Source organism: Macaca thibetana, chromosome 4, assembly GCF_024542745.1.
Source record: "Macaca thibetana thibetana isolate TM-01 chromosome 4, ASM2454274v1, whole genome shotgun sequence".
Taxonomy (NCBI): Eukaryota; Metazoa; Chordata; class Mammalia; order Primates; family Cercopithecidae; genus Macaca; species Macaca thibetana.
In genome coordinates, this window is record NC_065581.1 from 7,060,835 (window position 1) to 7,074,552 (window position 13,718).

At 43.0% G+C, this 13,718-nt stretch overlaps 1 protein-coding gene across 7 annotated transcripts in view; it reads left to right on the plus strand.

Annotated features, from left to right (window-relative positions):
• RREB1 (ras responsive element binding protein 1) overlaps positions 1 to 13,718 on the plus strand; it is a 147,580-nt gene that overhangs the window by 23,578 nt on the left and 110,284 nt on the right. The window lies entirely within an intron of this gene.

The window sequence follows — 13,718 nt, forward strand, 5'->3', positions numbered from 1 at the left end:
GAAAGAGAGGCAACTGAAGCCAGGGCTGCCGTAATCCACACGCTCTGGACGTCACCCTGGGTGACTCAGATTTGGTTGCATTTGTCATTTCACAACCACCTGCATCTGATCCCACTGTGTGGGCAAACTCTCTGCTGGGAGTCTCTGCCTGGTGCCCGGTCCTTGGAGCATAGCATTCTTCCCTAGAATTGCTTTCCCCAGCTCTTTCTCTGTAGCTTTAGCCATGGGGTTCACTATGAAAGCTGACATGCCTACCCTCCCCATTCACTTTTGTTAATAGTTATTTCTTTTTTTTTTTTTTTTTTTTCGAGATGGAGTCTTGCTCTGGCAACCTCTGCCTCCCAGGTTCAAGCAATTCTCCTGCCTCAGCCTCCTGAGTAGCTGGGATTATAGGCACCTGCCACCACACCCAGCTACCTTTTGTATTTTCAGTAGAGATGGGGTTTTACCATGTTGGCCAGGCTGGTCTCGAACTCCTGACCTCGTGATCCACCCACCTCGGCCTCCCAAAGTGCTGGGATTACAGGCGTGAGCCACTGTGCCTGACCGTTAATAGTCATTTCTAAGAAGAAAATATGTACCATCATATGCCAGTCATGTTAAATGCTTTCTGTGCATTTTCTTCATAGTCCTCACAACAGTCCTATTAAATTGGTATAATTATCCTCATTTTGCAGATTTGGAAGGTGGCATTTGGGGAGATCACCCTAATCTTTTCAGTTACCTAATGTAATGTACAGGAGGCATTATACCTCTTGCAGTCTGTATTTCATGTCATTTAATCTTTGCATCAATTTATAAGTTCACTGTTATTTCTGTTTACAGATGAGGAAACTGGGGTTTAGTTTAAATAACTTGCCCAAGGTTACTGTGGCTAGTTAGTGATGGAGTCTGAATTCAGACCCAGGCCAGTGTACTCCAGTGCAAGTGCTCTTCATCTTTTCACTTCTGCATTTGTTTAGTAAGTAAAAATAGGGCTGACAAAGCTGATAGCTTGTCGAACTCCTGGCCTCAAGGGATCCTCCCATCTCAGCCTCCCAAAGTGGTAGGATTACAAGTGTAAGCCATCACACCCAGCCAAAGCTGATGGCTTCTATTGGATTTGTTTTCTAATGCTTTGTCCATTTTTAAATGGGGTAAGAGAGGGAGATAATGATGTACTATAGTTTAAGCACCTTGAGGACTTTTTGTTCTTTTTTTTTTTTTTTTTTTTTTTTTGGAGACAGAGTCTCCAGTGTCACCCAGGCTGGAGTGCAGTGGTGTGATCTTGACTCACTGCGACCTTCACCTCCTGGGTTCCTGGGATTGTCATGCCTCAGCCTCCCAAGTACCTGGGACTACAGGCGCGCACCACCACTCCCAGCTAGTTTTTGTATTTTTAGGAAAGATCGGGGTTTTTGTGTTTGTTTGTTTGAGATGGAGTTTTGCTCTTGTTGCCCAGGCTGGAGTACAATGGTGTGATCTCAGCTCACTGCAGCGTCCGCCTCCTGGGTTCAAACGAAAATTCTCCTGCCTCAGCCTCCAAAGTAGCTGGGATTGCAGGCATGCGCCACCATGCCCAGCCAATTTTTGTATTTTTAGTAGAGACAGGGTTTCATCATGTTGGTCAGGTTGCACTCGAACTCCTGACCTCAGGTGGTCCACCCGCCTGGGCCTCCCAAAGTGATGGGATTACAGACGTGAGCCACTGCGCCCAGCCAAGATCAGGTTTTACTGTGTTGCCCAGTCTTGTCTCCTGGGCCTCAAGCGATCCATCGACCTGGGCCTTCTAAAGTGGTGGGATTAGAGATGTGAGCCCCCACGCCCAGCCACTTTTTGTTCTTTTTAAGCATTTTATTCACTGATGCCTCCCAAGCACTTGCCATAGTGCTCGGCACATGCTAGGTGCTCAGTCAGTATTGGTTGAAGGAATGAAGAGGTACAGGTTATTTGACCTGTTTCACAGGGGGCGATATTGACAGAGCAGTTGGGTGTCTTACCCATAGGCATGCACTGTTGTTGAAAACAGCTTTTGCTCTTCACATACAGATCTTTTCTGTTTTTAAACAGATTTTTTTTTTTTACAAGTACAAAATGGAAGTCATTAGATCTAAGTCATGGGATTGTAGACTGTAATATAACACACTATAAATACCCAGTGTCTGGTATACAATGTAAACATTCAGTAAGTGACTCTGTGTTTGTTGTGGTTGGAGTGTCTTTTCTGCATGTGCCCTCATTTTGGGTAGGGTTGCCACACAGATTAGGAAAGTTAAAAATTTGTGAGCCATGGAAACCTTTTAAAAACATGTTTAGTTAATTCAGTGTTTCTATCTTTGCTATACTATCCATCAAGCAATACAAGTAGTCAAATTGGTGAAATGAGTTCACATCTATCCTGGGCAAGTGGACAAGTGGTTATGACTGGCAAGATTTGATTAAATGATATTTGCATTTTCCCTGTTTACAGTTGTAGAGCATGGATGGCAGTGGAAGGGGCCTCAGGGAAGCATGGTTCGTTTCTTTTCCTTATACCCCCTTAACTTACAGGTAAGGAAAGTGAGGCCTGGAGAGATGCAGGGGGCAGGCTGGATGTGAAACTCTGGTCTTGCATGTCACATTCTCTTAGACATCAGCTCACCCTGCCAAATCCAGGTTCCTGGATGGGCTTGTATGAACACTTTAGTGGTGGAGCCACAATTATTCCTACTATGATGTTGTTAGCAGATTATATCAATAATCCACCAAGAGCCAAGAAATCAAAATCAGGACTGTGTAAACATTGTTTTTTACCCATCATAAAATGTTCTTAGCCAGGCACGGTGGCACACCCCGGAAGTCCCAGCCACTTGGGAGGTTGAGGCAGGAGGATCGCTTGAACCTAGGAGTTTAAATCAGCCTGGGCAACATAGTGAGACTCCATCTCTAAATAAGTAAAGGAATGAGTGAATGAATGAATGTTCTTATTCATTGTAGATAATAAGAAGGAATATGAAGAAAAAACAAGTTATCCTAAATTAAGATTATAAAGTAAATAGTCCTAAGGATTAAAAATTACTTTTCTCATCAGAATTTTAATTATTTCACTGCACATTTGCCCACAATAGAAGAATTATAAATGAACTAAAAGGTAAAAACACCTAATGATGCAAAAAGGAAAAAGGAAAGTAAAATTGTTTATGCCTACAAGTCAGAGATAACCATTGTTAATACTATCTCCTTCTAGATGGTTTTCTATGGATATATACCCATAGTACAAAAATGGGATTTATTGTGGACAATAAAAAAACCCATTTTTGTACATGTCTTTATACCATATGTTTTAAAATTTTAGTATGATATGACAGGTCTTTTTTGGTGCATTCAAATATTCTTGAACATGAAAATCACATTTTGATGTGACATAATTTTAGGGGGCAGAGTCATAAGCTAATGTTTTAATTATTTTGCAATCCCTGGGCACTCATTGTGTGGGTGAAGGAAAGGTATTCTTCTAGGTTACATGAAACCAACATAGTATTAAACTTTTTATGGTAAATTGTGAATACGTAGTTCATCAGAAATTTATTTTAAAGAGGAAAATACTGAACTGACAAAATGTGTTTATTTTTGGATAGCATGTGATCTGTCATCTTATTACCCCAAACACGTCAGGGTTACTGATGAAAAACAAATTGAGCAGTTCAAAAAGTCCTTCCACTAGAGGGTTGGCCTCTCTTGAGAGGAAGGTGTTTGTCCTCTTACATAGGGCACTGTGTTGTAAATGTTAGGAATGATGTGATGTGTCCTTTATCTGTGGTTGTATTTTTATTGGATGTTTTTCTTTAATCAATGTCATGTTATTTGGACATTCTAGAGCAATTATTCCCGATCTTTTTAAACGTAAGGTACTCTTTTAATGTAAAAAATTTCCGGACCACGTATGATTTTAATTATTTTTTTAGATTCTGTTGAGAAGCTCTAACGATAGAAAAATTCTATCAACATTTTAGTGGCACTTACCTTTATTAAATATAGCAGCATCTTCATACACTTGCAAAATAACAGTATATATATGTAAATTTAATGATTTCTAGATGCTTGATGAGCAAATGAACAAGTGGATCCCTTGAAATAGCTCCCTGAAGGGCTCCTGCCCTAGAGGAAGACAGATCCTGCATATGTAACCCTAAAGTCTAATGTCAGGAAAATAATGATTAGACCAGTTCTGAACTTCAAGTGGAGTTCTGTAACTCTAGAGCTAAACGCCACTGTATGACAAGTTAGGAAGATATATTTTCTTCCACCTGTTCATACACTGAACGGTTTCCAGAGCAGCCCTTGATATCACCTCATTTTCCTCATCATTTCAGAGAATTCAATTGGGGAAGAGAATGCAATCAGCCAGATTGTAAGAAACATTTGGACATACTTTGAATGAATGAATGAATGTTCTTATTCACTGAAGATAATAAGGAATATGAAGAAAATGACTCTCCCTTGGCCCTTTTAATTAATCTACTGTGATCTATTAGAGAGAGGACTGGGTTTGTTAGGAGACTAACGTAAGGTCCTGAAGGCAAGCCCAACCTTGATTAAGATTAAAATAGAAAAAGATATACTTCACACCTTGGTTTTTCCATCTCTAAAATGGGTAGAATATCTTCCTTGTGCCTTCTTAGGAGGTGACACGATGATACCCATGGGCAGCATTTTCTTTCTTTTTAATCAGTAAATGTAAACAAAAACCTTTGTAAGGATGGAAGCTATTGGAAAGTACCATACAGAGGATTAGGACCGTGAATCCAGGGAAATTCTAAGCATTCTGAAAGCTGCTTTTAGGCAGGGCAGCCGCCAAAAGACCAGCTGGTAGATTGAGACTTTTCTCAAAAACCTGACTTCATTCTCTTGTGGCTCCATTTTCCTTTTTTTCAAATGGGGTCTAGTGGCTTAGTTGTGGTTATTCCACAGTGATGCCTCTTTTATTGCTATTCTTATGATGACAACAGCATTCTTGCACCACTTAACTCTCCAAGATGCAGGCAGGGGAGGCAACTGCCTCATTTCTGATGTGCTTGCATTACCTACAGGAAAAGCATCCCAGTATTCTACCTTTGTCTGGGAGTTGGGGTTGGGAGCAGGCATTCAGTTTAAGTTTTATGTGCCATCTGTATATTTTCGAAAACATTTAACATGATCTTTATTTCAAGCTTTTATAGCCCTTTCAAGTTGCTCTAGGGAAACTTCAGCAGTTTCTTAGCAAAACAGATAGACAGTAAGTATGGATCAACTGAGCCCAGGAAAGAATGGGGTTTGGGAAGATCACATTGTTTGGATTTTCTGCTAATACTAAAACTGGATTTTTACTGCACAGGCAGGGAGAATTACCATCATGTGGTGGACCTGGTGAGAGAGGTATCATATGACTAAGCGAGTCAGCTGACCTCAGTTAAAGGGCTATGACCGTCTGTACAATGGGACCAGTACCTTCTCCAACTGTTGGTCTCAACTGAATGAGATTCCATGTCTGAGGAGTGATCGGGGTGATGATGACTTTTGATGGAACTGACCTCACACAGGTTTCTGGGGGAAAAACACCACCAAATTTTATTTTAAGAATTCCAAAATAATTTTACAATTTTGATTTGAGTAGAAGTTTGATTTGAAAAGGGACTTCATCTGCACCTTCTCTCTTGCCTTTGTTTATAGATGTCAGTAATGCCAGTATTTTAAAAAGTAGAAATGAGTTATAAATTATATCTTAAGGATTTTAGTTTGTTTTGGATAATTGTTTAATTGGCTAGGGTTTCTCCCCCCTTCAGTAGCTTGAGATCCCCATGACTAGGCAATATGGAGATAATAGTAAACAACTAAGCTCTTTGTAAGAGATGTTATTTATTTATTTATTTTTAAATAGAGATAAGGTCTTGCTATGTTGCCCAGGCTGGTCTCCAACTCCTGGGCTCCAGCAATCCTCTAGCCTCAGCTTCCCAAAGTGTTGGGATTACAGGCATGAGCCACTACGCTCAGCCTGAGACATTATTTGAGGAGGAGGTCATGAATATATAATAAACTTAGGAGGAGTACAGATGAAAAGTTTTCTCTTGAACCTACATTTTTGAACAGGAGAAGAGATGATTTTTAGGTATAATGGTGTGCAAAGTAACAACAGTTTCTAAAGACATTTAAAATAATAAAGTATAAATATCTTTATTCAGGATGAACTGGGTTCTGAAGCCTGATGTTTTCAAGAGTTCTTTATTATCAGGTGGCTTGTGAAAGCCCTTTGTTAACCAAACGTGTTGTGTTTGCCTCAGAATTTCATTAAAAAGTATGCCTACGTTCATATCCCCCTTATGTGAGGTGGCAGTGAAACAGAAACTTGATAGAAATATTGAGGAGGGGAAAAGATGAAGCCACCGTGGCACCTGGCCTCCCTCTTTCACTTCCCTTTCCAACTCTGCTCCTTTGAGATGTTCTTCAAGAAGATGGAGGAAGCTTGCTGGGTTTAGGGTCATCACCCAGGATCTGGCGGTGGGAGTAGCTCAGCACTGGGAGTTCCCTCCACAAAGCCCAGAGCTAACTCATCACATCCAGCTGCTGTCAGGAGTTGGGCAGTCCTGTCCCTTGGCTTTCCTGGGAAGGCCTGCGTGGAGGAGGCAGGAGCAGGCAAGGGACCAAGAGAGTACCTGGTAGACCTGATGCCTCCCCCTTCCCCCTGGGCCCCCAGGGAAGGAGCTACCTTGTGGACTGGGGTACAGGGAATAGAGGGTTGGAATCCAGAAAAGAGGGTGGAGGGCATGACTGCAGTTACTGCGATTGTCTCAGGACACAGACCAAGCCCTGGTGCAGAAATTGTTTGGCTGTTGGCCTTTTCTCTTCAGATGTTTGCATGCAGGAAGTGCCTTTGATAAAGTATGGTTTGCTAACATGAGTATGATATGCATGTGCATTTTTGGATGCCAAACACATAGGCAGATAAAACTAAGAAGCCAAACGCTAAGATAGTTGTTGATGAATTGAAACTAGCCTAACTGGCTCCACTGTTGGAGTCATTCGCTCAGACTACTCCAAAGTTTTGTTTGGTCTACCAAAAACATTAGTTGGAAAGGTACCGCATTAATTTAAGGCAGGGAAGCCTCCAGCACGTGAGAGTCGTGTCTCTCTCGGTGATGCTGGGAGGGAAGGATGGGAGATGAGAGTCATTTCACCGCCGCCTAGCTCCTCCTCTTCCTCTCCCTGCCCTGGAGTTGCAGCCTCAGCTTTCAGAGTCTCTTGCCTGGTGCTAGGCCCGGCGAGCGGCTGGATTTTAAGTATTTCTCAGTTATTTTCAGTATCATCAGTCATCACTTTCAGAGTTCCTTTTCTTTTTCAAGGGTACCCAGTCTAACTGTTTAGCTCCTTTTCAATAGCCCTCCTCACTCACTTATGCCCAGTCAGGAAGATTAATAATGTTAACTGATTTACTATCGCTGCAAAAAGCATTAGTTAATTAGACTTTTACACCTCAGTCAGATGGCATTAGACACCCTTTGTGCACTTTAACTCAAGGATGTTAAAGACCTAAATCTTTCAGAAAAAAAGAAAAGAAAGAAAAAGGACAGGCACTTTTCCAGTTTAAGCTGCATGTTGGTCCATGTTAATTAGGCATTTGTCCTTTAGTCTGGAGGTGATAGAAAATGCCAGTTACTGTGGTATTTAACTGACATCAAACTCCTGTCCAAATAATTCAGTTAGGCCCAGCCTTCTCTCTTAATTGGTGGGAAGGAAAACTTCGGCACACACCCAGAATAGGGAGGAAACTGTTACTTACGTTGAACATTTAAAAGTTCATTCTGAAGGATCTGAAGGACACTTGAATATTTTTTAAATTAACTATCCAGTTGAGCTTTTTAAAAACAGTTACAAAAGAATCTCCCCTAAAACTTGAGCTACCCCAGATGATAGGTTTTGTAAGTCTTCAGAAAATGAAAGTTTAGTAATTGTTGTTATCCAAGGTCAAAGTGGTGGTTGTTATCCAAGGCTCTTATAGATTTCTGTATCTGTTTGGCCCTGTTTCAAAAAGTGCTCTAAAAATTGACAGTTTCTAGCTCACACTCATATTTCTTTATTAATACCAGAAATTCACAAATGGGTTAAGGCGCACCCAGCAGTATACACATTTAAAAATCACTATAAGCTAGCATATTGGGACAAAAGTGACATGAATATGATTGTTTCATGGGAGCAATTAGATGACACTTTTTGTTTGTTTTGTTTTTAAAAGCAACTTGTTCCTAGTTGCTGGAGAAGGTAATCCTCTTTAACAAGAGTATAGTTTACCTTATGAGTTATGTAAAACAATTACAAAAATAATGAAAAGATTTTTTTTCTAATTAGTGGGTAGCCTTATTTGATTAAACCTTACTCACTTTTGTGTATGTTTCTAGCCAAAGGTTCACACATTTGAGAGCATTTCACTTTTAGTACTGAACTACTTTTTCGTGCACTGAATGAATACAATATGTTAACACTCCTGTAAGGCCCAGAATTGCTTGGCTGCCCCTTGCCCTGCCTGCCTGGTACTGGCTGAAAAGGTACCATTGTTTGTTCTGCAAACACTGAGTGATGTTTGTTTCCAAGGTGACTGGTTCTATTGCTGCCCTTTAAGCAAAGGTGGGAGGGGGGATGGGGGAGAGAGAAAGTTGGCTTTAAACACCTGAGAGCATCCTGTTCTGGGTACAGTGTGTGTATGTATATGTTTGTAAGTTGAAATTTTATTTTAACTGAGGTAATTGGAGAAAAAGGGATAGTGTAGAAATGGGAGGAAAAGACAGTATCAGTAAGTTAAAAATATCAGTAGGTTCTGATATTTAACTCAATATACTTTGAGTGAATGTAATGGTAAGAAATGTTAAAATTTAAAGATCTGATTTGACTGAAGTTAACTGTTTACATTTGGAGTTAAGGGGAGAAAAAATATTTTAGATGATAACTGTTGAAATGTTAAATATATTTTTGCATGAAATAGTTCTTCAGCTATAACCTATGTGTAGTAGCTATTCAGACGAATAAATATTTGACAATATAACTGAAATGGTTATTGATCAGGTAGTTGGGCCTTCAAAAAAAGTATGAGAGAACATGAAATATAAACAGATTTAAGTTCTGTAAAAACAATCTGTAAAACCATTTAGGCATATTTGTGTTCAGAATTTTCCAAAAAGATAAAATAGATTAAAAGTATCTTCTAATTGGTAGTATATATTGAGTCAATTCATTAGACTTTGGAAATTTATATTTTATCAGAACTTTTAGATTCAGACTAGAAAAAAATTCCTTCTTGGTCCATTCCCCCACCCACCTTTTTTATTGTACATAGATGCTGTTAACAGAACTTTGCCTTTTTCATTCCTATCAGGTTTAGTACAGTTCATGCGCAGGTTTCAGTAAACATTAACTACTTTTATCAGAGCTTGCAGTGTGCTGAATGGTTAGCAAAGAGAGTGTACTGCAAGAGACAGATGAAAATGAGAGAGTCCAAGGTCACATGGATGTTGAATTTTTTTTAATTATTGAGAATTTAGGGGAAAGAACATCAGGCTTCACACTTTAAGTCTCTTTACGTGGGCCTGCCACATGGCTTCTTTGCCAGCTTTTGTATGTACTGAAGCTAAAACATTTGTTCTGATGCTGTGAGTGGCAAGACAAGTGACTTTAAAACATGTGGTTTTTTTTCTTTCAATTAAACAAAGTTTTATTCAGGGCTGCCTTCCAGGATGAAAGATTCTCGAGGCCCCATCAAAGACATCATGTAACACTTATCACGGTGATTCTGAAGACTCTTGAATTTTATAGGGATATCCTTTTTTCCCTTTCTCAAATATTTTTCAGGATTGCCTTCTGATAATCTATTTCGTTTCTGGAGTTAGCACAGTAACTCGTAAACCAAGTGCTGAGATGAAATCTGAAACACAGATATAGAATAAACATGTTTTGGATATCATGTAATGTTCCCCATCTTTTGCCTATCATTTTCGAAAACAAGAATGTGATTTGTGCTTATTTTTAGAGAAAAGGACATGAACATGTAAGAAATTGCTGACAAAAATTATTTTCCTCCTGCTCCTCGGATCCAATAGGTATTGAGGCCGCTGGGCCCTCCTTTTACTCCTTAGCTGGACAGCGGATTCGGGCTCTGCCCCTTGACTAAGGCTGAAGTGGAAAGTTGCGGAGCTAGACAAGAGTTGTTCCTTAGGGTGGTGTCCCTAAACTTGAAAGTGGACTTGGTCCTGCTCGCAGGTGGGCTTGCACGCGCCAGGCTTCGTGTGGTGGCTGGCGCGCGCCGGCCCTCGAGCGCCAGCGTGGGTGACCCGTGCCCCGCCCCGGACGGTCTTTTCACCCTGTTCTGTTTCTGGGGAGGGGCGAGGGGAAGACAGCGGGTGCCTTCCCTCAGAGGCGGGCAGCCATTGTGCCTCGGGAACACGGTCTGAGTAGAGTTGTGTTCGCATAGCCGAAGGCGCCCGGCTGCCCTCCCGGGGCCTCGAGGGTCTGTCTGTGCCCTCCTCGTCCGAGTGCGGCAGGCGAGTGCGGCAGGCGGCGAGCGGGCAGCCGACTGCCCGGGCTGGCCTGCGTCAGGGCTCCACTGCCGCGGGGGCCCCCTCGGGCCGCCCCCAGGGCTCCCGCGGTGGGTGTCCGGTGAGCGGGTAGCGAGGCCATCAGTCAGGGCGGCGGGCGCCGATTGGCTGGCGGGGGCCGGGCGGGGCGGGGCTCGGTGTTCGTTCGCGCTGTCGTTCCCCTGTGAGGAGAGCCGCGTCTTCCAGCGGACCTTGCCGCTCTTTCCTCAGCTGCGAAGGGCACGGCCGCTGGGAACACAACCTAATGAACAACCAGAGCTCTTCAGATGCCTTTAGCAACTCAGCTCCTTAAAAATAATAATAAATTCCTGTCAGGGAAAGATTAGATGAGTGTGCTTGGAGCGAATCCGTGCCCCCCCCCCCTCCTTTTTTGGCCAGAGGGCATTTAGCCTGTGACCACTTTTAAATTTTCACAAGATTTGCATAGACATGAGCATGCCTACTCGCATTATGTAATTTTTTCCCCAAATAAGTCCCCATTGAAACATTTGGCTTCCCTGATGGCTATTTCAGAATAAAAACATGTAGCAGGGTATTTCATAATGGGTAGCTCCAAAAACTTTTGTTTAAAAGAAAAACCGCGTATCTAGAAAATGCTCCTTAAAGCCTTTTTTGACGAGGAGGAGGGGTGCAGACACTGCTGCGGCACAGTGGACGTGGAAGGAGCGGGGCGTGTGTAGGACAGAGCCCAGGAGAACGGGCAGCCGCCGCGTGTGTAGGACAGAGCCCAGGAGAACGGGCAGCCGCGTGGCCGGGCCAGGAGGCAGGGCCTTTCTGGCTCTTTCCGCAGAGGGCTGGATAATTGCCTCTCCTTTCTAAAAGGAGCCGTTTTTCAGGGCCGGGCACGGTGGCCCTCGCCCATAGGCTCACGCCCGTAATTCTAGGACTTTGGGAGACCGAGGCTGGCGGATTATCTGAGGTCAGGAGTTCGAGACCAGCCTGGCCAACATGGTGAAATCCCATCTCTACTAAAAAAATACAAAAATTACCTGGGCGTAGTGGCGCGCGCCTGTGATCCCAGCTCCTCAGGAGGCTGAGGCAGGAGAATCGCTCGAACCCGGGAGGTGGAGGTTGTGGTGAGCCAAGATCGCGCCACTGCACTCCAGCCTGGGCAACAAGAGTGAAACTCCGTCTTAAAAAAAAAAAAAAAAAAAGAGGCTATTTTCTGAGAATGGAGGTGGAGGACCACACAAAACCCAGTCAGTTCCTGTGGCTTCCACTTTTACACCGTCCTCCGAGAGCCGGCTCCCGTGCCTTTCCCAGCTGCGCTGCCCTTGGCACCACCCGGTGCCTGTCCCCCGCAAAGCTGGACGCCCTTATCTCTCCCGCCTGCCCTCAGTGTCAAGTCTCCCTCCAGGACGCAGTTTCTCGATGTTCTGTACTGGAAGTACATCACCAGTGAGGGCAGTAGGTCACTGTTTGGTAACCATCAGGCTGTTCCGGGTGGCTAAAGGTTGCCTGCTGCCAGGTGCCTTGCTGAGTGTGCCCTGTCTTAGTCTAAGACGGTTCGTGGGGTCAGGCTTGACCCCCAGCAGGCCCGTTTCGTGAGCTGGCTCCTCTGCAGCCATGTGATGGGCAGAACCACGTGGGCCAGCTTACCAAGCCAGGGCACTGACTTCTGCCCCAAGGCCGGGCAGGCAGGACCCCAGCACCAGGCACTCTAGGACCCTAGAACGAGTTCAGTGACTTGACGTGGCACCACCTCTCTCCACTTTGAGACTTACCTCACTTTTGCTTCACCACCTTTGGTGGTTGCTTTTCTCCTAACTGTGATTCTTCATTCTTCATGGGGGGATAACTTTTCTCTTCTGCACATGCGGGGACCCCACTCCAGGAGGTTCTAGTGGAGCATGAACCATTGACTGGGGCATGGCCATTGGAAGCTTCCCAGGCGATGCAAATACAAAGCCCTAATAAAGCTTTCAAAACTGCTTTAGAAACAGGTCACTTTTATATTTGTGTTGGAAACTTGTCTTGAGACAAATGAATACATTTGAGCCACTGGGATTTTTGGGGAAAATACAGCTAAAAGGGTTAGGAAATGATGCATAAGGAAATTCTCCCATCTGATGCTTGCTTGCCTGCTGCAAACCTCAGTGTTTTCTATTAAGTGAGGCATTGTGGTTCCTGTGTTAGCCCTGATAGACCTTCAGCACCGGCAGGTGTAAATGTGGCTCATTAATTTTTTAAGAAGTTGGAGCTCTGACAGTTTTCAGGGATGCTAGTAGCTGGTACCAGATGTTTCTTTTGTTAAGGGTATGGAGAGGCAGTGTCACAGGTAATCAGGCTATAGTCGTTCACTCCCTTGGTCTGAGACTATGGGTTTTGTGGTGCTGAATATTTTCTTAAACCAAGAAGGGTGTGGGGAGGTGCACATTCTGGTTTCTAGATGGGCTTTCCCCTGACACTGGCTCATGCAGTAAGTATTATCTTATGTAGAGGTGTTGACTCAATTATCATTAGGCCCAGCTCCTGTTAGAAGAGAGTAAATGGTGCTTGGGGCCTCTTTATCTAGACCGTTTTGCCACAGCTGAAGTGACAGCCTGTGCTTCTAACTGAATTCAGTCCTTTTTTTTTTCACTCCCTTACTGTGGAACAACAGCAAAGTCGGCCGCTCATCATTCGGGTGCAGACTTTACAGCCTCTGAACAGCCTCTGCTTTTGCAGTTTATGAATGCACCATTTGTTGTTTTGAGCACAACTGTTAGATACAACTGGCCTCCGCAGCCCACTCTGCCGGCGACCAGTGTGCATCACTGCAGCCTTTTTTTTTTTTTTCTTTTTTTTTTTTTTTTTTTTTTGCATAGGCCAAATTTTTGCTTTAAATACCACCATTTTGTCCACACTAGAATTTCTTTGACCCAACTTACATTTTTTCAAATGTAAGTTTCAGAAATAAGGTTTTAATTTGCTCAAACTGTTGGTCTAGGGATCCTGAATAAGTGCAAGTATTTTACTTCATTAAAGGGGGAATTGTTTTTGTGGCTTGATTTTGCACACTTTTTAAAAAATTCTCAAACATGTGACTTGCAAATTTTCCTTTAAATTGGGTTGAAGTTAGAAAGTTTCATTATTTTCTAAGTCATTATGTTTTTTCTTTTTGAGCTTTACACACAAATAATGTCTTCAGTTTGGAACTTAAGA